The sequence below is a fragment of the Haematobia irritans genome, chromosome 1 (assembly GCF_050003625.1).
Source record: "Haematobia irritans isolate KBUSLIRL chromosome 1, ASM5000362v1, whole genome shotgun sequence".
Taxonomy (NCBI): Eukaryota; Metazoa; Arthropoda; class Insecta; order Diptera; family Muscidae; genus Haematobia; species Haematobia irritans.
Genome location: NC_134397.1, coordinates 261,302,051 through 261,326,864, shown reverse-complemented (window position 1 = coordinate 261,326,864; position 24,814 = coordinate 261,302,051). Strand labels below are relative to the sequence as shown.

General features: G+C 26.7%; 1 protein-coding gene across 8 annotated transcripts in view; it reads right to left on the bottom strand.

The window, feature by feature from the left end:
• Positions 1 to 23,968, bottom strand: part of ps (RNA-binding protein Nova-1-like protein passilla) — a 154,649-nt gene extending 130,681 nt beyond the window's left edge. For 6 of the 8 annotated variants that reach the window (XM_075291324.1, XM_075291367.1, XM_075291369.1 and 3 more), the window contains exons 1-2: positions 23,864 to 23,968; positions 22,025 to 22,356 (exon numbers count right to left, since the gene is read on the bottom strand). The gene's annotated coding sequence lies outside the window, so the exon portion shown is untranslated. Of the gene's footprint in view, positions 1 to 22,024; positions 22,357 to 22,562; positions 22,582 to 23,863 lie in introns of those variants that run through there. The other 2 variants (XM_075291339.1, XM_075291347.1) reach the window with 2 other exon arrangements.
• Between the last annotated feature and the right edge of the window lie 846 nt (positions 23,969 to 24,814).

Genomic DNA, 24,814 nt, shown 5'->3' with positions numbered 1-24,814 from the left:
AATCTCAAAAGAAAAATCGAATATAATTTAGTAAAATTTTCGCAATAAGTACACCATTTTTTCCCATAGAAAAGTTTCATTTTTTTCATTTCATTTTTTTATGGAAATTTAATTAGACATACGAAAAGACAGCCAATAACTAACGACAGTCAACGATTAGAATAGACCAAAGGATTATTCTATGTAGCCCAAAACAAACAATAACAACAACAGAAAAAGAAGAAGAAACTGCATGTTTCATATTTTTTATTGTTTTTGTTGCTGTTTAATACAAAAATATACACACACGTTCGCACATTTGTATGTCTTTTTTTTATTTTTTGGTATTTTATTATTATTATTATTTTTGTTTTTGTATAATGCAGTGCTTGGCTACGCCATCATTTTATATAAAATAAAAATGCTTAATGGTCAAGGCCATTCACTAATACATAAGCAAATGCAAACCGATTTTGCTTTGCTACTGGGCTGACTAGCTGAATGTTTTTGCTGACTTGTCGACAACGACGGCGATATGAATCTTTGCTATAATACGAGTACATCGCATTTGTTTTATTGTTTTCAATTGCTGCTGTTGGCAATTGTGGTGGTGATGGTAGTGGTGTGTTTGATGTACCTCACACTTAAACTGGTGAATAATTGCACTACGAAATGAATATTTTTTTCTACTCAAAACGCACACATACACTCACTCATATTTACCCCCTCCCAACTCATAAAAAAACACTTAGAGCGATATTCATATTCCATTTCATGACTTTTTGTAATCATTGAAATAATTGCTGGTTGAAGACTGCGAACCACAGAGAAACTAACTCAAAATATCGACCCTTATCGACTTTGAAAACAAACAAACAAACAAGGATTTTTTTCAATTTATGGCTGGCTGAAAATATAATCGAAAACTGGAAAAAAAATTCTATAATGAAAATTGGGTTCTAAATGGGTTCTAGTACTTAACCTTAACAGACCCTCTGGGCCGTAGAAATTAGAACTCTATGAAATTAGCTTTTTAATCAAAAGAAAAATCAAATACAACAATCAGATGGATGGATTAAATTTGTAATTGAATCAATTTAAATTGGCGTGGCGATTAATACTATTCTTTCCGTATCTCAGAGAGAGGTAATAAGAACCTACTGTTTATCATTACAAAATGAAAGGTAAATTAACAGAATTCCCTGGTTATTACAAGACATGCCGTTTATGAGAATATTGTTAATTAGCATATCTCTGCTAACTATATTCAATTCCTCTCAGCTAGATCTGTGGCAGAAAGAGGTAATAAAATATAACCCAGGGCAATATTGTTAGTCCTTAGCAAATATATAGGTAAATTTATGAGAAAATTGGGGTTTTAATGCTACATACTTATCGTATCACCCTCGTATTCCATTTGATTTCACAAGTATACAAGAATAAAAAGTTCACATTTTGTAAGAATTCACGGAATATTAAATGTCTGTGAAGGTAACATTAAACATAGCTGAGATAAAACTTCTCTCAGTTAGAACTGTTAAGTATACAGAGAGAGAGAGAGAGATGACTAAGTAGAGGTCAAGACCAGGGCTGCCAATTTTGCCGATTTATCGGCATTTTGACGATTTTTGACTCAAACAATAGCAGTTTCCGATTTTTGCCTCGAAAATGACGATATTTACTCCGTTCAAAAATTTGGGAAAATCGAGCGAATGTTGCTTACTTTAAGGTTTCCTAATTACCTTGCATTAAAATTGAAGTCGGCGATACATATATATGGGGACCTTATCTAAATTTGATCCGATTTTTCTCCAAATTCAATAGCGCTCGTCCTTGTGCCAAAAAAAAAGCACTGAAGTAAGTTTCATCAAAAGAATTGGACCGGAATCCTGCGAACAATACATAGACAGACCGACCGATGAATCAGTATGTTTTATGGAGTCTAAAATCAATATTTCTGGTAGGCACATTTTTGTTCGGATCAAAGTTATTATACCCTAACTACTATGTTGGTTGGGATATAAAATCTACACGCAGAGAAGAAACATGATTGTCACAATCATATTCGAAGAGCAAAATAATATGATAGGAGCTATTTTTGCGGCGACCATTTAACATTTTAACCTGCAACCATGTTGGCTCAGTGAACATGGTTTTAAGAAAAATATAATTGTCCTCATCTAAAATGTTATTATATTGATAAAATAATTTTGTTTGAATGAAAAGACAATGGTCACGATTTAAAATGTTATGGTATTCATTAAAAATGTTTTTTTCCTAGTTAAAAGAATATGGTCACAACCTAAAATGTTTTGATCTTTATGAAAAAACTTTTTTCATCGTCGAAAAAAGGACGCCACTTGAGAAAAAAACACAAAATTAAATTTATTTATTAGTTTTTATTTTTTTATAAACAAATTCATTGTTTATTTGTATTTATAATGCCGTTCAAGCAAACATCATATATTTTTACACTCTTTTTTTTAATTTCAACAATAAGTAATTATTCCATATTTACATCGTGCCCATCAAATGTACAAACGCAGACATCATTTAATTGCAAATAAAAATAAATGATACCACATAGCAAAATGCAGAACACAACAGATATATTTTTTCAATTACACTTCCCTTTTTGTTCACATAAAACCACGTGCCACTTCTGAATAAATAAATTAACACAAAACACAGTAATTCCGTATTCTCCGTCCATTCCTAGAAACAATCAACTCACGACTGACGCACAAAATTAAAATCGTGCGTTCCTACACAATGTTTTTATAAAATTCTTTTCGCTGCAAAAAATTTAAAAAATAAATGGTCACGAAAAAAATGCAAATGGTCTTTATGGCCACGTAATGGTTCTAGACATGTCTATACTTAACATATAAAAATACTTTTTTCCCTGTAAAAAACTAAAAAAATTGAATGGTCAGGTACATGATTTTCCCGACCATATAATGGTCTCAAATTCTATCATTTAAATGATAGAACATGTTTGCGGTATTTGAGAACCATACAAATGCTTATTGTCACCATACATTTTTCTCCGCTCAAAAACTATTTTTACAAAGACAAAATACATGGTTTTCGCGACAATTACATGCTCTAGTTAAGCATTAAATGGATGCGGCAACCATGTCCAAACATGGTTTTTCTGTGCGTGTGGATTCATTTATTGTTTTTAATATTTAGAAGCTGGAATTTAGAATATGCAAATAGTTACTGGATGGCGTTCGCGTACTTTTCGGCTATGCTTACTCAAAATGCGTAACCAAAACATATGTTTTATTTTAATATTATTTAAATTCCCGATTTTTTTACCGATTTTTTTAAATGCAAGTGCTGATTATGACGATTTTTCTTAAAACTTTATTGGCAGCCCTGGTCAAGACAATACTATTTCTCATTAGAATATATGTCACTGTTTATTAAAAAAAAACAATGGATTTTCAATGCTACGTACTTATCGGACCAGCCTCGTATTCGATTTGTTTTCATTCAAGAATAAAATTTCAGAATTCATGAATTATTAAATGTTCGTGAATATAACATTAAGCTTGGCAGAGACATAACTTCTCTCATCTGGATCTGTTAAGTATGCAGAGAGCAGCGTTGCCAATTTAGCTTTTTTCCCGCTAGATTTGGCTTTTTTTGAAGACGTTTAGCGGGAAAAAAATGCATTTAGCTTTTAGCTTTTTTTCTGGCTTTTTTTCATGACCCTTTTAGCTATTTTTGGCTTTTTTTATTTTCGATATGTTTCTATTGAAATATGGATAAATCGGCGTTTTTATCTAAGCCTTGCTGCAAGTATAAGGGTTTCCACATATTTCAAAGCTCAGTTGAAACATTAATAATGAGTCCAGCCATTATGCGGGCATTTTTGTAGCAAATACACCTTGTTGTACAGTTTTTTCATTATATACATAAAAGTTATCGTAAACTTTAAATCTACTATTACCATACAAACTTGTTAGATAAACTGTCAGTAAATTATTGGGAATATTATCATTTGACTCGTTTATCCTTTTTATGTTATTATAATATTCTAAAGTTATTACGACATTACTAAATTAAAATAGTAGATGTGAATAGCTTTGTGCACTGAAAAAATATTGTCGTCTCCTTAAAATTTGCGAATTTTGGTTATAATAGCATTTGTGAATTTCTTTTATGTAAACTGTTTTCCTTGTCCAAAAGACGATAAAGTCGTTTTGTCCTTATAATTAAGTGATTCAACTTAAAAATGGGTATGTTTTCATGAAAGAAGGAAGAATTAATGAAATAGTCTTTAAATGTGAGGAGTTTTTACATCTTAACCACAAACCAAAATAGCGTTCAAAAATAGAAGATGTTTTTCAACACTTTATTTTGAAAATGTATATATACAATAATTTCTACTTGAAGTCGAGCCTGAATTTGGAAATTTAAGTTGGCGTTAGCACGTTTTTAAAGCACTTTGATAGCTCATGAAGAAAAGGAAAATGTTTTTACTGGGAAATGTAAACTATTGGTATTTTCTACAATTTAAATAAATGTAATGTATTTCGAATTTTTCACAATTTCAAATCCAAACTAAAATTTTATTTAAAAAAATGACAAATCATTTTTTTACCAAATCCAAAGCATGCTTAGATCATTTAATATTTTAAAATAACAAGTAAATAAAATAGAGGTGTTGGGAAGGTAGCTCCCACAAAACCAAGGACTTCCAGTAAAAAATTTGTGATAGTGATCAAAATGTATCGAATACGCAAACGGAGCTAATATGCCTTAGATATTGTTACAGTCTCACAGAAGTGGAATTAAAATGAAAATAATATGCATTGTAAGTGAAATAAAGCCTTTAAGTTTGTTAAATTTCAATCAAAAATGTGACTTTTGATACAAAAAAATTTAGCTTTTTTTCTAGCTATTTTTTAGCTTTTTTTAGCTATTTTTTTGGGCAAATCCAGCGGTTTTTGGTGAAACAATTCTGGCAACGCTGGCAGAGAGGGAGAGAGGATTAATAAAATTGTGGTATTTCTTATTAAAATATTTGGGCAAATAAAGAAAAGTCACAGCTTAGTGCAAACCATGCACTTTATGATAAAATGGATATTCAATGCTACGTACTTATCGGATCGCACTCACGTTCCTTTTGATTTCATAAGTATACAAGAATACAAATTCAAAACTTTTGGTCAGAATTCATGTCTGTGAAGATTACATTAAGCTTAGATGAGATACAACTATTCTCAGCTATATCTGTTATGTACAAACCAGAGAGTGAGAGGGTGGAAGAGAGTTAATTAAATAGAGATCAACACAATACTATTTGTCATTAGAAAATATACGGATAAATAAGACAATCCACAGCTTATTACAAGCCAAGCAATGTATGAGAAAATTTGGTTTTGAGCAGAATACCAGAATTTTACTTCTGATATGAGATGAATTTTTTGAACAGTGGATCATAGTAGGGTTTTTAGGGTTTTTAACTCAATTTCCTCAAATTCTATTAACCACACGGCCAAATCAACTGATTCTGCTACATGAATAACGGGCTTGCACAGTGGGCCAAATATTATTATAAACTCTAATTTAAACTCTTACCCCCATATACAAAAAAATGAAGGAAAACTTCAAGACTACTTTTACCATAGAAATTCCTTCTATAAACTGTCAATAAATTATTTTGCACAAGGGCATTAGACTGGATTTTCTCATAAGTCAAAAACCGATAGGATAAACTGAAGCTCCATTATTAAAGTAAATACTTTTAAAGATTTTTTCACAAATTGGATAAACTGATTGCACATATTTCATGTTTCGGGAACATATATTTATTACACATACACATGTCCATATTTTTATTCCCAATTACATTAGTTGTCATTAAATTACAAACAAAAAATATGTAAACAAATTCTTATTATCTCATGAAATTGTCAAATTATATAAAAAAACATTACAATAAAATGATGTTGACCCTCAATTCACTACATTTTAAGTTGTAAAATCTTAGGCCTTGCTATTGCTCCACTTTTCCAGTTGCAATATCCAATCTACTACAATTTATACATTAAAATTTTTTCTTTACACACAAACCAATGGTTCAGTGGACAGGTGTCTAGTCTGATTTAAAAGCAAAATAATAATTATTGACATATGTGGTTGTTGTTGTTGTGGTTTCTGTTTTAACAAGCATATTCCAAAAAACAAAACACCACTAAATGTGCAATAACATTCAAAGTAAATGGCGTTAATGCTAAATCAGACATTCATCAAGTATTGAAGCATTTGCATTTGTTTCGGTTTTACATCGAGTACTACTCGCTACTTCTATTTCTCAATGAAGCGTGAATGGAAGATTTGCGAAAAATTCAGGGTCATGCATTGTATATGACCTTGGCTTAATGCAATTTTACAAAATAGACAACTACTAATGACATTGACTAGTATGAAAAAATTCTAAATACAAAAAAAATTGCTGATAGTAGAAAATATGTGATTTAAAGTAACGATATAATTAAATGCTTGAATAACATTTTTGTAGAAATAAAATTGTTTACAAAATGGTCCCATAGGTTTGAACTTGACCTATCTGTAAACTACACATTTAATAGAGATTTTCCGGAAGTTAAAATTTGAGATATTTAATTTAAAAAAATAATATTTATTTAAAAAAAAAATATTTAAGTTAAAAAAAAATTATTTAAATTAAAAAAATTATTTAATTAAAAAAATATTCTATGAATCCCGAAAAAATCACCGAATTAGTGGAACTAATAAAAATGTTTACAAAATGTTTCGATAGATTTTAACTTGAACTATCTGTAGACTATACATTTAATAGACATTTTCCGGAAGATACAATTTCAGAGAATTTTTGAAAACTTATTTAAATAAACAAATTATTTAATTTTACAAAAAAAAAATAATTGACAAAAAATATTTTATTAAAAAATATATATTTAAATTTAAAAATATATTCTATGAATTCCAAACAAATCACTGACATAGTAGAAATAATAAAAATATTTACAAACTGGTCCGATAGATTTGAACTTGGCAGCACTCAGTGATAAGACAGAATTTCACCACTGATATATCGGGCTGCCACTATATCTAACTTAACCTAACTTGACCTATCTGTAGACTAAACAATACATAGAGATTTTCTACAAGATCAAATTTCCGAGTTTAAAAAATATTTAATTTAAAAAATATCTAATTAAAAAATATTTAATTAACAAAAAATAAATTCGGAAAAATATTTCACCGAAATAGTTTTCTAAAAAAATATTTAATTTTACAAAAAAAAAATTTTAAAAAAAATATTTTATAGAAAAATATATATTTAAATTAAAAAAATATATTCTATGAATTCGAAACAAATCACCGACATAGTAGAAATAATAAAAATATTTACAAAATGGTCCCATAGATTTGAACTTGACGTATCTGTAGATTACACAATACATAGAGATTTTTCACATGATTAAATTTCAGAGTTAAAAAAAAATATTTAATTAAAAAAATATTTAGTTAAAATAAACATTTAATTTTAAAAAATATTTAATTAAAAAAAAAACATAATTAAAAAAAAATAAATTCGGAAAAAAAATCACCGAAATAGTTTTCAAAAAAAAAATATTTAATTTTACAAAAAAATAATTTAAACAAAATATTTTGTTAAAAAAACATATATTTAAATTAAAAAAATATATTCTATGAATTCGAAACAAATAACCGACATAGTAGAAATAATACAAATATTTACAAAATGGTCCCACAGATTTGAACTTGCCCTATCTGTAGATTATAAATAAATAAATAGAGATTTTTCACATGATTAAATTTCACAGTTAAAAAAATATTTTATTAAAAACATATATTTATTTAAAAAAATATTAATTATTAAAAAAATTAGTTAAAATTTGATTTTATTAAAAAATTATTTAATTTAAAACAAATATTTTATTAAAAAAAATATTAATAAATTAAAAAAAAATATTTAATAAAAACAATTCTATGCATTCGGAACAAATCACCGAAATATCAGAAATAATAAAAATGTTTACAAAATGGTCCAATAGATTTGAACTTGGCAGCATTCAATGATAAGAGAGAAGTTCACCACTATGGTATCACAATGGACTGAATAATCTAAGTGAGTCTGATATGTAGGGCTGCCACTATACCTAACCTAATCTAACTTGACCTATCTGTAGACTAACAATACATAGAGATTTTTCACAAGATCAAATTTCAGAGAGTTAAAAAATATTTAATTTAAAAAATATTTAATTTAAAAAAATCGGAAAAAATTCACCGAAATAGTTTGCTAATATCCTTTCTATATAAGATAATGTTGAAAATTCCCTTCTCATTCCATTAGATAAATCAATGATTGTCCCCTTTATGTATAGCCAATCTCTAAAATATGGCAACTCCTCAAATTACTCACATAAACAAAAAACTAACAGCTGATTGTTGGTAAAAGTATCATAAATAATAAAAATTTTGTTATATACAAATAAGGAAAGAAAGAAGAAATTTAACATCCTTCAATAGTAAAATTTATTTATTCTTCAAGTTTTTTTATTAACAGTGATTTATATTTGCCAAGTTATAAATTCTTCATTAAATAAGCTATTAAAAAGTGTTACCCATTTAGGAAAAAACCAAATTCACACTCTCTCACTCACTCACACATATTTCATTAGGATTCTCATATACAGAAAAAGGCTTTTTCAAAATAGCTTCATTTTTTCCTCAAAAGCTTTCGTACCATATGTAGGCGATTAAATTTTCAAATACGCATGATTGTTTTCCTTTTATTGAGAGTTCTTAATAACTTGTACTCTATACACTCTTAAGCTCTCTCGCTCTATATTACTCTCAGGTTGGTATTATGTAGGTGCCTTACATTAAAATTTATCTAAAAGAGCAAACAGATAGTCTCCTTAACAGAGAATGCAACGGCATAACAAAGAAAAACAATAAGGAAAACCGCAGCCTTCCAGGCGGCCGGGATGTATGGATGATGGCTGATTCACAGGCATATGTGTATGTATTGGTATGCGAGTGGTTGTGACCTGCATACATTTCGCCTTAACGAAAAAATAGGTCAAATCTGTCTGCTAATATGTTGACGATGTTTACCGTCTCATATACAGAGAGGCAGCCTGCATGTGATATTTGTTGTTGTTGTTTTATATTTTGTGTGTGTAGCTTGATTTGCCTATAGCAATATATTTGTGGATGATACAATATGAAGAAGGATAGAGGCCCTTTGTGCCTTTTATGACACAAGCAGGATAAAATAGTCTAGCAATTAATACATGCATCTCATTCAAAATGAAGATGGTTATACCACTATATTATCAATTATATCCTATAGCCTAGCTTTTTAATACTAGATGTTAATGCCTCTAGAAACTATAACTTATCCCCCACCCTTTTCTCTGCTAACGAAAAATTTTAACATTGAAATGTAACATTAATGTATCAGTCATGGTACCTCCTTTTAAGTGGTTGATACATTTCTCTTATAGTGATAAATCCATATATAAATTAATGGGGTAATGAATACGCAAGGAGAGGACCTACTTTCTTATGACCCACCCCTCTTTTTCAACGTCAACGATTTTTTTTTTATTTCGTAAATAAAAGCAAATGAGACAAAAAGAAATAATTCCCACAAATATCCCTGAAGGAAGGAAACAAAAGAATAAATTTTGCGACAATCAAAGAGTGTAGGTCAAATGGTTTTGCAAAGAGCCAAAGTGGCACGTGTGCACATAAATATATACTACACGTTGGGTTTATAGTGTTCATATGTACGTACGTCGGTATGTTGTATATGATGTCAGCAATTGCTGGAGAACGGAAAAACAAGACTGTCAATTCCAGTCTATAAACAATAAAATACCAACAGCAAACGGGAAATGGGAAGTGATTGTCAAGATAAACAAAAAAATTTACAATGGATTTTCTAAGTTAGACAAGATTGGACGAAAAGAAACTTTTTTTACTGAAAACAGATATTTTATGAAAATTTCTAAAGGAATTCAGATGCAATTTTCAGGGAACTAGGATTTTTATCACAGTGTATTTTTTACCAAACAAAAATATATAAAACATAAAAACATAATTCGATACAAATAAAATTGCTCAAATATTTGCAAAGAAAAGTTTTATGACATTTTATTTAAAAAAAATATATATTAGTAAAATAAAAAAAAAATAAAAACCTAATTCGATATAAATAAAATTAATCAAATATTAAAAAAAAAACATTGACTGAGAAATACAAACCAAAACATTCCATTGTAATTAAATTTTAATAATTTTTCTTGGGAACAAAAAATAGATAGGAGTTAAATGACTTCAGCCACATCTTCTGACACAATACGAAGAGATCCAATATTAATTTTATATAAAATCTTGGCAAAATATTCAAGAAATATTTATCTAGGGAATTTCTATAAAAATAAAATCTAAGATCTCAAGCTTAATAAAACTATTGACATTTAATAAAAATAATATTTTTGATGAATATTTTAAGGAAATTTTAATTCGATAATCGATTTTTTTTGGAATTCATCAATAAATATCGATTTATCTAAAATATTCGTCAAAATTTTTATTTAAGAAATGTCTGTATAAATAAATTTTTGTTATTCTTAGAAATATAGTTTGATACCTCGCCAAAATATTCGTGAACATTTTTATTTTGGAAATTTCTACATAAATAAAATTTTTGATTAACATTTACGTGAAATTTTCTATAAAAATAAAATGGGGTAATATTTTGCATTTCCTTTTGGAATTTATCAAAAATGTCGTTGAATTCGATCTAACTACAATATTTTATATATATATATTTTTTTTTTTAATTTTTCTTGAAAAAAGAACAGATTGATTGCAACCACTGGGGATAGAGGAGCGGCATTATTAGTTAAAAAAATTACGCCAAAATAGATAATAAATTAAAAATAAATTAAATAAAAAATGAATATTTTCGATAAAAAATTACCCCAAAATAAATAATAATTTAAAAATAAATTAAATAATAAAATTAATATTTTCGATAAAAATTACGCCAAAATAAATAATAAATTAAACAATAAAATGAATATTTTCTATAAAAAGCTAAAAAAAACAAAAAAAAAACAAAATACAAAAAATATAATTTCGACCGAAACTGCAATCCTTTATAAAAATTCTACAAATAAAATTCCCCAAACATTTTCTTAGAACATTTCGACTGAGTTTCCTAAAAAAATACCAAACCAAAGCTTTTCATCGAAATAAAATTTTAATAATTTTTATTGAGAAAAGAAGCATAGTGATTAATTGTTCTTGAAAAAGAAGTAGTATTTTTTATTTTGAACAAAAAAATTTATATTTCGATAAAAAAAAAACTCAAAAAAGATTTTAAATTTGTCTTTAAAAAATTAAAATTTTGTGCGAAATTTCAAAAAAAACGTTAAATTTAAAATTTTCTAAAATTTTTTTATAAAGTTGGGGGGCATAAATTTAATGAAATTAATTAGAGAATTATCAAGTAAAAAATTAACTATAAAAAAATTAAATTCTAAAAAATATGCATAAATTAAAATTATTTTCATTGAAAATTTCGCCAAAAATAATTGGCAAAATTTTTATTTAAGAAATTTCTATATACAATTTTTTTCTTGAGTTTTTTATTTGAAAAAAATCAAAACAATTATAAAAATTGTTTTTAAAAAAATAAAATTTTGGGGAAATGTTCAAAATAAATTAAAAAATTAAAAGTACTTTGATTGAAAATTTCGCCAAAATATTTGCCAAAATTTGTATTTAAGAAATTTCTTTATAATTTATTTTCTTGAGTTTTTTATATGAAAAAACAATAAAAAAAAATAAAAAAATGTTTTGTAAAAAATAAAATTTTGTGGAAATTGTCAAAATAAATTATATTTCAAATATTCTGAGATTTTTTTAATGAAGATGTTAGACATAAATTTCAAGTAAAATATCAAGAGAAAAATAAATGGACTATGATAAATTAAAATTAAAATAGATTTCTATAAAACAAATTTATGATAAAATTTCGCCAAAATATTCATCCAAATTTTTATTTAGTAAAATTCTCAATAAAGAAAATTTTTGATTAACATTTTTGTTAAAATTTCTATAATACTAAGACTTTTGGTATTTGTCAATAAATATCGTTGAATTCGGTCTAAAAAAAATAATAATTTTTCTTGAATCTTCTAAGAAAATATGAAAAAACTTTTTCGATTGCCCATTCTAAGGTTTATAGAAAAATTTGTCGAACATTTTTAATCAAGAAATTTCTATATAAATGATCTTTTTATTTAAAAAAAAGTTATCTAAAAAAATTTAAGTTTGTGCAAATTTTAAGCATAAAATAAAATTCACATTTTCTAAGATTTTTTTTATAAAGTTATTGAACATAAATTCAAAGAAATCAAAAGGGTTTCTATAAAACAAATTTATAATAAACTTTCACCAAAATGTTCGTCAAACTTTTATGTAGTAATTTCTAAATAAATAAAATTTTTATGAATATTTTAGCCAATTTTTTTATTAGCTATTTGTATTTTGTTTGTTTTTGATTTCTATAATCAGTCTTTTGGAATTTGCCAATAATACATTCGATCTAAATAAAATTTTATAATTTTTGTTTTTTGAATAGCAAAATATAAAAATCTTTTTCTTAGAAATTTCATAAAAATTAAGATTTCGAAAGCAACAAACTGACAGACGTATATTAAAAGCAATCAATATAAACGAAGTGTTCTTGAGATATAAAATAAACTCTCTTAATTTCAACCCAAAATTAATGCACGTCTCTCTACCTTTCTCTCGCTATTCATATTTCTTATCCCATCTTTATGATCTGAAAAGATCAGAAGTAGTGTCTATTGTTTTTTATAATTTACTCTAGAATTCTTGAAATGCTGTCATTGAAATTCGTTTAAATCTTCTCTTCTTTTAATTGTTATGCGTTTTTTTTGTGAGCAACAACAATGAGGTCAACTTAAAAGATCATTTATCAAACTTACAAAACAAGAAAAGAGATCACTCTTGCCTTCGGCTGGAAAATTTGTTCGCTTGATTGAACTTTGACCGTGGCCATAGGCTGCGTCATATGAGAAGTTTTAAAAACTAAAACAATAAACTCGTTTCTCTCATCAAAGCACACATTGATATGTAAGTGAAACACAATGCAACGAAAACAACAACAATAATATCAACTGATTCATTCAAAGAGAGTCTGTAAAAAGATAGAAGAAATTTTATGGTGAACGTGAAGAGGTGAGGGGAGGGGGTCTGGACTTACGTTACAACATTCTGTTGATGAACATAATGAGTACAACTTCATGCGTACTTTGCAACTTTCACGACCCTGCTGAATTATTTATGTTAAATGCGTCTTAAAGTATATCTATAGATACGTGTGTGTGCGTGTATGTATTGCATGGTTATGTTTCTTACATTTCTATGCATATGTATGAATTCTAAGTTGTTTGTACTTTGATTCAAATTTTACAAAACTATTGCATTTTAAATGAGAAACAATAAAATAAGAATGACTAGGCAGAAAGAGCGAGAGAGAGAGAGGGAGAAGAGAAATCTATTGTTGAAAATTTCTTTCTATTCAACTCTCATTGTTATGCAGATGAAGTAAGCTGTGTTTTCCAATAGAATTGCTGTGACATTTTTGGCCATTGTGAGATGCGTAATGCGTAACAAGAAGAAGTAGATAATATTCCAAAGCCAAGAAGTTCATTAATATAAATGAAGAACGTAATTTTTCATTTGTTTCTTTTATTTAAGGGCAACTATTGTTTCTTACAGTTTCCATTGTCTCTTGGAGAACAATATGAGGAGATGGAATTTCTTTCGGGCTTAAAATAGAACGCATTATTGGATTTTATTTGAGATTTTTATTTATTAAAAAAAAATATTAGTATTGCGATTTAATTGCACGCCTAGAAAATTTGGTAAATAAAGTAACGTAAATAGTTATTTGAAGAAGAATTGGGAAATATTGGATATCCCAAAACGTTTTCTCACCCTATACCCAGAGAAGGAATATTATAAAATAAAAAAATAACATTTTTGAACGGTAACCCTGTAAAATGTTTGTCGCAACCATGTTATATTCTGGGACATTATAAATCTGTTTCATTAACCACCATGTTCCCCACCCAAAAATAAAATTTCTCTAGAAGGTGATATATTTTTGCTCTGCATGTACATAAGTTTCAGCCTGACCAAAAATAAAGACAGACGGATAGACATGTATATTCTTAATTAAAAATCAAAAACGGATTCTAGAACAATGCTTTAGTAGGACAGATGGACGGACGAGCTTATTCATTTCGACACAATAACTATAATACAAAAATCAATCACAGAATAAAATTTAGGAGTATTAAATACCGGTGATCTCAACAATTAGAAATAAAGAAATAACTTCATTAGTATTCTTATATAATACAAATCTTGAAGTAAACCACACATCATGATAACATACCCTCCACAGAAAATCTTTATAATTGTAGACAATAATCTCACAAAAAAAAATCTTTTCTTTTCTATAAAATTATCTAAAGATAAATATAATCACCATTTGATAAAAATAAGTCTAATGATATCTAAAACTTCGTCTTTATGGATGAAAGTCAAATACGCAACTAATTTGCAATAGTGACACTAATTCTACTAAACAAAATGTTTTCGAAATCAAATAAAAGCCAAATATTAAACAAATACAAAATGACAATAAAAAATAATAAAAAAAACCGTACACAAAATAAACATTATAAACACGAATCACCATTGAAAACAAGATCATTATGATTATTATCATTTTGAAATGATCATTAGTAATGAATACAAATTGAAATGTATTAACTAGTAAATTAAATAAACGAAACAAAAATTTATAAAATTAGTAAAAAAAAATAAAAAAAGAAGAAGATAATAACGAGAAACAAAACCCCCAAAATCAATTGCAATAAAAATATGATCTCATTTAAGTGAAGAATAAAATAAAACGCACTCACACACACACAAAGCTATAACATTGTCTTATGTATATAAAGAGAGTATGAGAATAATTGTTATAGTATTATTAGAATTTTTGTTTAAGTTGTTTTTCATTGAATTCTAAACTTGTTTTATTGGTTAACGTAATCAAAAAAAAAAATAAAACTGCAAAAATTTAGAAATGAATTGAAGCGAAACAAGTGTTGAGAACGCCATTCATTTAAAAAATCAATTGATTCGAAATCGAATAACAAGTGATCAACATTGAGAGAGGCCCAATGGGAGATACCCTACTCTCAGCTGACTAGAAAAAAACCATAGAGAGACATGTGGTGAGTTCTGGGTGCGTTGTTGTTGTTTTCTTTTTTTTTTTTTGAGAAGAGTGTGAGTAAGCATCAGAGAATTTGATGGATAATCTATTTGGAATTACAAGTAGTTAAGTTAAATGAGTTATGCTGCAATTCATAAATAAATATGACTAATATGAAAACTATTTTTATTTATTTTTTTGCCATAGAGTTCCAAAAAAAAACTCAATGTGATAAAAGGAAACTACATAGGAATATCTAAAACTAGCCTAAGAGAAAAATTTTACCTACACCCAAACTTCAGAGAACCCACAAGGAAGGGAAATATAGCTTCATTTTAGAATCTTTTAACTATACTGTAATAAAAAGTACGATATCTGGCCGATATCACAAAAATAAGTAAATATTTGTCGACAAATTCAAGAAAATGTATTAGACGTAATTGTTTATTTTTTTCACTTGTTAAAGACTATTGTAAAAGTATACGTATATTTATATATAGACTGATTTGGATTTTTCCTTTTTTTAGATTTTCTACAAAAATCTTATTTTGGAAAATTTTATATCTGCGAAAATTTTATTTCTAAAGAAAATTTTGTCACAATTTTATTTCTAAAGAAAATTTTGTAAAAAATTTATTTTAAAGAACATTTTGTAAAAATTGTATTTCTATAGGAAATTTTGTCAAATTTTTATTTCTATACAAAATTTTGGAAAAGTTTTATTTCTGCAAAAAAAATTTTTAAAAATTTTATATCTGCAAAAAATTTGTAAAAATTTTATTTCTGTGAAAATTTTGACAAAATTTTATTTCTATAGAAAATTCTGTCAAAATTTTATTTCTATAGAAAATTTTTACAAAATTTTATTTCTATAGAAAATTTTTACAAAATTTTATTTCTATAGAAAATTTTTACAAAATTTTATTTCTATAGAAAATCTTGTCAAGAGATTATTTCAATAGAAATTTTATGAGGAATTACCTCCTTGCAAAATCTACTAAAAGCAAGAATTCTACCAATCTACAAAAGAGTAAATAAAATTTACCATTCTTTCCTCAGTTTGGCGAAAAAATCAAATTCTACGTTTCACATTTGCGGACGAATGTGGTATAGACAATATTCCTCTCAAAAATGTTGAGATCCTGTAATAAAAACTAAAATATCCGCATTTTGGTATATGCTAATTTCTTTCATGTCGCCTATTTACAATTTTTAGAGTTGAGTTGATATCTGAGAAACGTCCACAATTAGGGTAGAATAACTCTATATAGAGTAATTGTAAAGAAAAAGTACAAATGGCTCGCGGTCATGCCACGGTGATTGTGGCAGTCGAAATGTATCAAAAACAAAAGCGTAAAAGTGTCAACTTTATCAACCCTGAGTCACAGTATTCAATTTGAGATTCGCCTGCAATCTCTCTTATGGTCTTAATCGCTTAGTTCGGATTGTTGGAGAACATCATCTAAGAGCATTTAGCTCTCTACAATTTTCTTAGAAGCATAACTCTCACGGCTTAGATGTAAAGAGAGCTATACTATTGAAATTATTTTATTAATATTTTTCATTATCCCCTAGTATTATGATTAGGAAGCATTCATTCGAAACTTTCTTTATTCTTGCAATCTCTCCTTGGTCTTATTGGCTTAGTTCGGAGTGTAGGAGAACACCATCTAAGAGCACTTATTTTTCTAAAATTCTCTTGTGATCTAATTCGCATGGCTTGGGATTCTGAGGATTCTCCTGCAATCTCTCTTATGGTCTTATTCGATTAGTTCGAGTTAAACATCATCTAACAGCACTTATCTTTCTACAATTCTCTTAGAAGCTTATACACATTGGCCTCGGGTGTAAAGAGAGAGAAAGAGGGAGAGAGAGCAAAAATCTGTCACTTTGATATAAAAACGAAATACATATGATATTCTCTTTATTGCTAGAACGATTACGATTAGTGTAGACTTACATAAATTGTCCGTTTCTTTGGAGCCGAGTAAGCTTTTTTAGTGTGGTTTTTATTTACAATTTTTTTGCAAAATCAAAACCTGTTTCAAATAATATCGTCGTTAAATATTACGATTTAAATATTATCAATTATATGTTTCTCTTGGAATATAGTCACAACAAACAAAGTTGTGCTGAACATTATTTTAAAATTTACAACTAAAGAAATATTTGTAAATTCAACATTATTTATATATAGGAATTTTAATAAATTTCCTAATAACTTAATTAAGTAACTTGTTTCACAATCTACATTCATCAATAAAACATCATAAAACATTTTTTTTGTTGCTTCAAACCCTTTAAAAACTTGTACATAATTTCTGAAATACCTAATAACCCAAAGTGACAATTATACACACATACTATGGAAACCCATCAAATAACCCATAGATGATGGGGCACCTTAATTAAATTGCTAGGCAGTCATAGATGGATGGTCGGAGATATACAACATAAGTATGTGGAAATATAGAAAAGAAAAACAAAAACAACGGGGTAGAGTTATGTCCGTTGAAATTAAATAAATATTGGGAAAGAAAGTGTCTACCGTACAAGTAAATTAAAAAAAAATACAGAAATTGATAAACAACAAAATGAACCCCAATTCAACTGAAGAAAGAGTAGAGAAAAAACAAACAACTAAAACCAAATACATCTGCAACAAGAATAATCATATTGAAAAATAATTTGATAAATTGAATCAATCTAATAAAAAAACAGAATGTCGTCATAGATAGTACACACAGAAACTAGGTTGGTTGATATGAAATCAAAAAACGGGAAACAGGTTGATTTCTATGGTGGATGATCTCAAATACGATAATACCAAAATTTTCATTTAAAATTCCAGTTTCTTCGGCTTTGTAAATGATAACCCATATAAATTTTAATTTTGGGCATTTCAAATAGATATTCTCTTTATTATATTTTCTGAAATAATAATGCTATTTAATAAGATCTAGGTAATATGATAGGTAAAGTGATAAGGAATTTTGTAATTTTTAACGAGTATCAGCATAAGCTTGGATTCCATAGAAATAATATTTTGTCAAAAAAGTTGTTATTGTTTTTAAAGAAATAATCAATTATGTAGAGTCGTGAATTAAAGTTTGCAGAAAATACGCTCTCTGCACACAAAAATATTGAAAACAAATAAATTTGCCCTTTATTGCGAAATATATGTTTTGAATAAAAAAAAATGCACCGTTTCTCGAAATCTATCCATGATATTTTTTTTCAATTTTTATATACGAACATATGTATGCCATCAACTTTCTAACAACTAAATTATTGAAAGTTAACATTTTGATGATTCGAAAGGTATAAGCGATTATCTCAAGATTTCAAGCCTTTTGTAGTAAAACAGCCGTTTCGCAAAAACCACACCAAGAATATTATTTTTATTTTGCAGAAATATATTTTACATAAAATATTCTATTTATTGTAATAGAAAATCTTTCCTCTTGGCCTCTTCCTTGTTAAAAAAAATGTATCGCAAATCTTACATAGTGGATAGTCGCAGAAGTCTTTTCGTATTTTGTCTATAGATTTGTTTGGAGTCGCATATCACCAGTGGTAACAATCGTAGTCAGAGAACTTTTTGTTGCCTTTAATTACGAAATTAATTGATCTACCCAATTTTTAAATTAAATCTCTACAATCACAGAAATTATAGTATCAATAACCCACGACTATCATAGAAATAAAATTTTGACAAAATTTTCTATAGAAATAAAATTTTGACAAAATTTTCTATAGAAATAAAATTTTGATAAAATTTTCTATAGAAATAAAATTTGGGCAAAATTTTCTATAGAAATAAAATTTTGATAAAATTTTCTATAGAAATAAAATTTTGACAAACTTTTCTATAGAAATAAACTTTTGACAAATTTTTCTATAGAAATAAAATTTTGACAAACTTTTCTATAGAAATAAAATGTTGACAAAATTTTCTATAAAAATAAAATTTTGACAAAATTTTCCATAGAAATAAAATTTTAAAAAAATTTCTATAAAAATAAAATGTTGACAAAATTTTCCATAGAAATAAAATTTAAACAAAAATTTTCTATAAAATAATATTTTGACAAAATTTTCTATAAAATAAAATTTTGACAAAATTTTCTATAGAAATAAAATTTTGACAAAATTTCCTATAGAAATAAAATTTTGACAAAATTTTCTATAGAAATAAAATGTTGACAAAATTTTCTATAGAAATAAAATTTTGACAAAATCTTCTATAGAAACAAAATTCTCTATAGAAATAAAAAATTTGACAAAATTTTCTATAGAAATAAAATGTTGACAAAATTTTTAATAGAAATAAAATTTTGAAAACATTTTGTATAGAAATAAAATTTTGACAAAATTTTCTATAGAAACCAAATTCTCTATAGAAATAAAAATTTTGACAAAATTTTCTATAGAAATAAAATGTTGACAAAATTATTAATAGAGATAACATTTTGTATAAAAATAAAATTTTGACAAAAGTTTCTATAGAAATAAAATTTTGAAAAATTTTTCTTTAGAAATAAAACTTTTAAAAAATTTTCTATAAAAATTTGTCAAAATTTCCTATAGAAATAAAATTTTGACAAAATTTTCTATAGAAGAAATTTTTGACAAAATTTTCTATAGAAATAAAATTTTTAATAATTTTTCTATAGAAATAGAAATGTTGGCAAAATTTTCTATAGAAATAAAATTTTTAATAATTTTTCTATAGAAATAGAAATGTTGACAAAATTTCCTAACAAAAAAAAAATTTTTGAAAAATTTTCTATAAAAAAGAAATTTACAAAATTTTCTATAGGAAACAAATTTTGACAAAATATTCTATAGAAAAAATTTTTTGCATAAATAAAATTTTGACAAAATTTTCTATAGAAAAATATTTTGACAAAATTTTCTATAAAAAATGGACAAATAAAATTTTGACAAAATAAATAAAATTTTGACAAAACTTTCTATAGAAAAAAATTGACAAAATTTTCTATAGAAATAAAATTTTGACAAAATTTTCTGTAGAAAAAAAATTTCAAAATAAGATTTTTTTGTTTAGTAGTATTTTGATAAAATATTCTCCAAACTTTTGTAGATTATTTTGGGCTCGAGCAAATTTTGACAAAATGTTCTATAGAAAAAAAATTAAAAAATTTCTATACAAAATTTTCTATAAAAATAAAATATCGACAAAATTTTCTATAGAAATAAAATTATGGCCAAATTTTCTATAGAAAAAATTTTTGACAAAATTTTCTATAGAAATAAAATTTTTACCAATTTTTCGATAGAAATAAAAATTTTGGCAAAATTTTCTATAGAAATAAAATGTTGACAAAATTTTCTAAAAAAAAAATTACAAATTTTCTATAAAAAATTTTACTAAATTTTCTATAAAAATAAAATGTTGTCACAATTCTATAGAGAAAAATGTTCAAAATTTTCTATAGGAAACAAATTTTGACAAAATTTTCTATAGACAAAATTTTGACAAAATTTTCTATAGACAAAATTTTGACAAAATTTTCTATAGACAAAATTTTGACAAAATTTTCTATAGACAAAATTTTGACAAAATTTTCTTTAGAAAAAAATTAAGAAAATTTTCAATAAAAATAAAATGTTTTCTATAGAAATAAAATTTTGACGAATTTTTTTTTAGAAAAAAAAAGTTCAAAATAAGATTTTTTTGTTTGGTAGTTTTTTGATAAAATTTTCTCCAAATTTTTATACATTATTTTGGGCTCAAGCGATAACCGTGTGGGGACCTCACGATCCATAAATATATAATATGTCATATCATATATTTAGTTTAAAACAAATATATTCGAAGAATTTTTTATCATCAAGTTTTACATTAATTTTTTAAAAACTTATATGTTTTTATTATTAAAAATATTTTGTTTTTATTATTTTTTGTTTTTTTTTTATAAATTTTTATAAATATTCTATCTTTGAAGAATTTATTGTTGTCATTTTTTTATTCGTAAATTTTATAGTAATGCTTTGGAAGAAATTTTAATTATTGAAGAAAGTTGTCAAATAATTTATTACCGATTTGTAATGTTTATTATTGATTATTTATTATTATTTTTTGTTTTACTTATCAAATGAAAAAATGTTTTTATATGTAAAATTTTTATAAAATTTGTTATAAATTTAATTTTAAAAAATTAATGAACTATTAAACATTTATGTTTATTATTAAAAATAGTTCATTATTATTTTCATTTTTTTGTTATTTTTGTTTTATTTACAAATATCTAAAGATTTTTCCTTTCATTCCATATGCCTATTTTTCTGTGTGTACCTGTTATGTCAACAAAAAAAAAACAACATAGGAAAAACTATGAGGAGAATTGATAACAGCAGAAGTGGTGGTGGTGGTGTAGTGGTGTCAAGATTAAAGGTGGTGGAGGGGTTTTCTTATTAAAACACGTTTCTTTTGACTTTTGGAATTCTTAGATCTACATTTGAAACAAATAATAAACGAATAGAAATATGCATATCTTAATATCGAATCGAACTTGTGTATAGTATAAACTGTTTTTTGAACCTTTTTTCATAAAAGACTACACTAATTGGGAGCTTTAGTTTTTTATAATTATTAAATAACAAATAATTTTCTAAATAAAAATTTGATTTGGTGATGTATTAGAAACTCACTTTTTCTTCAAAAAATTGTCGCTTGTCTCAAATCAAATTTGAAAACACACTTTTTGGTGGTATTTTGAGAAAATATCTGGAAGAGAAACGGGATTTTTTTTGTTTGTTCCAAGAAGATAAATGTTGTTCCAAAATTTATTTTATTTTATTTTTGTTATTGAATACAAGAAACAATCACACGCACACACAATTTGTATTTTGTTTATTACTGCTGCTGCGGCTGAAGATTTAATTTATTTTTCTTTTATCTTGGGATTCCTTAATGATTGATATTTTTATTTGTTGTTGTTGTTATTTATTATTGCTGGCTGGTTGTTTTAAATTCCGAAAAGCTATTTTTTATATAAAAAAAAATATACAAAAAATGGGTCTTTTATTAACAATAAATATTTTTTTGTTTGAAAATTAAAATTAGAAGTTTTTTGTTTTTGAAAATTATTTCAAATTTCTTTGGTTACACAAAGTTTAAAGTATTTAGGTGAGGATATCAACGGCGACACACATAGCTCTACATAAACTTTGGGATGTAGACACATACACACACGCACGCTGTAGATGATTGTTTTTGTAAGCCACCGATTTTTTCCACTTTGTTTTCAATGTGAATGGCGACCACGATGGCTATGATGATGACAACGACGAAGAGGACGGCGGAAGGCTAAGACCACGGGGGAAAAATACAAAGAGAGATTGCTTGTTCAATGATGACGAAGACCACGATGACGATGATGTTATTAAAGGGGAGTGGGGGGCTGTTTATTAATTATAATAACGACAACCGACTGTAATGATGACGATGTTCCTAAAAACAAAATTAAAACGCGTTTAAACGCATAAAAAACGCGCGTAGTCACCACGATTTAATTTCAAATAATGTTTTATAACTTCGCTACGTTACGTATGCCCCGTATGTAAGAGAATACAAAAAAAAAGCAAAATCGAATCGAAAAAAAAAACCCAACAACAAAAAGAATAAAAAAGCACTCCAAAGATTAAAAATGTGACACAATACACACACACGCTCAAACCTGCACACACGAAAGCATAGAGCCAACGACGAATGGCCCACCATAGAGTTGTGTGTGGGGGGAGTACTAATAGAGAATAAAAGAGCGAAAGCAGCGTCAATACTCTTCTCTAAGTACAACAAATAAAAAACAAATACAACAATATAAGAAGAAGAAGACGAAAAAAACAACGAAATAAATTTATTTTTCTCCTCTACTCTACTATATGTGATTCGATTTCGATTTGTTTGACTCGTTTTAGCTTTTTGGCGTTATTTAACAAAATTTTCATAGGTATTGTTATTGTTGTCGTTGATTTGGTTTTCTTGTTGTTGTTGTTGTTGTTTCGTTGTTTGCTGGCAATGATGGTGGTGTTAAAACTGTAAAACGTTGTTCTGATATCTTTTTTAGATTAGAGCACAAGAAGCACGGTGTTTAAAGGTATTCAAGAAGATATTTTTTTTGTGAAGAAAAAAAATTAATCACACACACACCCGCACGTATAAAATTTTCTACACACATATCCATTAAACTGTAATTCTAGCACGTTGCTGTTTCAATAAAAAAAAATTATATTGTTGTTGGTTGGTATATTTTTTTTCTAATATATTTTTTTTTCTTATCTTCTTTGTATTTGATTACATTATTGTTATATATATATAAAACAAAAAATAAAAATTCTCAATTTTATTCTTTCATTTAAACATTCACATGCACTGTGATGTGATTTATTTCCATAAAAGATTCTCTAATATATATAGAATTTTTTTTTGTTTGTTAGATATCTATGTGTGTTGTATTCATTTATTTCATTTTTTTTTATTATTATTACTTGTGGTCGGTCGTGCGTTCCGAGACTACACTGCAGCAATACGGTTTTTTGGGATATTTATGAATATTTGCTCCGTTGTTTTCAATGTGAAACACACAACTGAAATGAGAATTTTTCGACAAGATGAACAAGTTGAAAACGAAAAATAGTTGGGTCAGAGATAACACTCACACACATGCACACGCATAATATACACCAGCTAGCGAGCGAGCGCGAAGAACGAACGACACGAACATAGAGCAGCTCAACAACAAGAACAACAACATGAAACAACAAAAAAAAACCAGCAAAACACCCGTACATATAATCAGCCAGTGGGCCCACGAATAGCAACAACAACAACCAACACAACAATGAGAATACCAGCAAATAGCTGCAGTGGCAGTTAGTCAGTCAGTCCGTCAGTCAAGCAACCAACTTGCCAACATGTATGAGCATTTTCATTAAATTGTGTGTCAGTATGTTTTACAAAGCTACATACATACGTGTGTACAGACAGACGTCTATAGTAGAGATTTCAGAAGGAGGAAAAATAACCACCTAGCATATGGAATGTTGCCTCTTCTCCCCATTTTTTTCCAATAGTTATCAATCTCACTGTAAACAATAAACTCTCTCTCTCCCAGTCTCTCTGTGTTTCTGCTTACTAACTCAGATTTATTTATAAGATACATTTGTATCTTATAGATATAGATAGTTTCTTTCGCTCTTGGGCATTTTAAACCGAAAAAGTGGGTGCAGAGAGAGAGTGAGAGAGAGAGTGAGAGCGAGAGAAAGAGTGCTTGTAATAAATGAGATGAGAAAATCTGTGTAACATATATGTGTGTATTTGTGTTTGAATTTGTTATCCAATTGGGCTTGCCAGAGTTGCCAATACAATATTCTTACATACTAAACTGTACCCAAACTACCCAAAAATTCCAAATATCTCCATAGTGTTTTATGGCAAAC